The sequence below is a fragment of the Branchiostoma floridae genome, chromosome 3 (assembly GCF_000003815.2).
Source record: "Branchiostoma floridae strain S238N-H82 chromosome 3, Bfl_VNyyK, whole genome shotgun sequence".
Classification (NCBI taxonomy): domain Eukaryota; kingdom Metazoa; phylum Chordata; class Leptocardii; order Amphioxiformes; family Branchiostomatidae; genus Branchiostoma; species Branchiostoma floridae.
Genome location: NC_049981.1, coordinates 24,897,690 through 24,899,826, shown reverse-complemented (window position 1 = coordinate 24,899,826; position 2,137 = coordinate 24,897,690). Strand labels below are relative to the sequence as shown.

The 2,137-nt window shown below is 43.4% G+C and overlaps 1 protein-coding gene across 1 annotated transcript in view; it reads right to left on the bottom strand.

The window, feature by feature from the left end:
• Nucleotides 1-893, bottom strand: part of LOC118412699 (QRFP-like peptide receptor) — a 31,079-nt gene extending 30,186 nt beyond the window's left edge. Inside the window, exons 1-2 of the mRNA XM_035815722.1 lie at nt 628-893; nt 32-163 (exon numbers count right to left, since the gene is read on the bottom strand). The gene's annotated coding sequence lies outside the window, so the exon portion shown is untranslated. The remainder of the gene's footprint in view (nt 1-31; nt 164-627) is intronic.
• Nucleotides 894-2,137: the final 1,244 nt, after the last annotated feature.

Here is a 2,137-nt window from a genome sequence, read left to right as displayed (position 1 = left end):
ACAAACCCTTCGCATAGAAAAGCACACTGACCTTCAGAATGCCGAGGATTCTTGAAACCACCTTTCGTCGCTTCGCCTCACACCGGAGCACAGTTAATTGAAAGGTCTTCCGTCTTACAAGACGGCACCATATGTCTCCTGTTTGCACACGAGGGTCTGCTCACTGTGGGGGAGAAAACAAGACGCATTTTCCCTGAAAACTGTCCCTTAAAATGTTTCATTTGATACTGGATAATATAGATCTAGATTTTCCCATGGTAAGCGTCGCTCAACAGTAATATGTACACACGCAGATGACTGGCCTCGTTAGCTACAGGATCACCTTTCCCTGCAACGGAAACGCCAGACTGTTGGCGTGAGCCAGGAGAATTCCTCTCTAGTTCAATATTATCTGCTAGCGGCTGAAAAGCTAACACGTTGCCCACTTCCCCCTGACAGGGATATGCACGTAGATTGTTATAGTGATAGATGTTCGTACGTCAATACATGTAATGGTCGGACCGGTGTAGGACACATGAGGCCCATACCTCACAAGGGCAGCATTTGGTTAATACTCCATCTCACCCACACACATGTTTCACGCCGTGAACTTACCATGAGATCTGACAAAAAATGAAAATGAATTACCCGAGCTGGAAAAATCCTGTGCCGTCCACCAGGCAAAGATGACAGGACAATGCCTCGTTCTCCAACTTACTGAAAAGCCAATGCGAAGTCTGTGCTTTATACACTCACGTATATACCGTTGGGACAGCCCTCTAGATCTCAGATCTCGCGTGGCTTTGGAACGAGATATCAAGCGTTCATGACGTCACTGAAACCCAACCATATTCTTCGTTCTAGCCAATGGGGGACGTTTTCGTACCAAATAAGGAGCAAGAATGGCATTTCTCATGCAAGAGACCATGTCAAGTGAAGCACACGGTCTCTAGGCAGACGGATGCGTAAATCATTGGCGTCCCCGCGAAGTCTGGTAGACATCAAATAAAGCAGGACTGCACGTAAGGAATGTGATAAGCAAGTGCGAAACGTGTACGGCGTGTTTGACTCCGAGGCAGAGCACTGCTTCGCGTCTCTGTCCGAATCACTGAGACTAGATAAACAGGACGCAGATAACATGAGTGGGTCTTACCTCCAAGCAGATGTAACGATCGAACTCGTCTCACTAAGATGGATTACAATTGTCGTTGGTCGTCGCACGCATTTGATTAGGTTAAATTTCCAATCAAAAGTTACAAATCAACCTCCACCAAGGATCTAAGACGTTATTTTCCGTAACAAGACAGCTAAATTTTCAAGACACATACATGGCTATCCCAAGAATGCCTCAATCGCACGACACATAACTGCGATCAGGCCCTAACGGTATTTAAGCAAACTTTAGTCGTTTGCATATTTCATGTATTTATTTATTGTTTTGACTGTTCACCCAAGGATGCCCCACTAGCCCTTGGCTTGTACAAAGGGTTTTACTAGCCCTGCTGACAAAGACAAGGACAATACAAATGTCGTTTGCAAATTTTACCTCTTTATATTCCTTTTAGGTCCAAGAAAGTGTTTAAAGACTGCCAAGCACGTGTACATCGTTTTTCATATTTAGGTGCTAGCAATTTAGTTCATATCACCCGTCTATTTTATCTGTGAAAACAGGTTAATGCCAGGCGTGTAATGACCTATTGAGATATAACATATAACACATCAATGCAGCCATACTAGTATATCAAATTCGTAACGATGGTTCGAAGAGCCCATAAAAAGCAAAGCCCGTTCGCGTAAAACCCTTATGTCACCGGTATTGTTCTTGTTAAGAAGGTTTTATCGATAACGTTATGTTATGATACATTTCGGGGCTTTAACAGATCGATATTTATGTTACTCTGTCAGTTACCCATCTGGTGGATTTGAAATACAGAAACCATGGAGAAATATGGTGCGTCTATCTGTATTTTTTGTTATCACCTGACTAAATTCATGAAGGCCATGCCATACGATCAATCTGACATAGTTGTCCAATTCTGAATAATTAAGAAGTGAAACCCTACCCGTTTACAAATATTCAACAGTGATGACGGATAGTCACTCTTTCGAGTATGGCATGTCTACAGGTGCTGTCCTATTTGACGGGCCTTACTCGCTT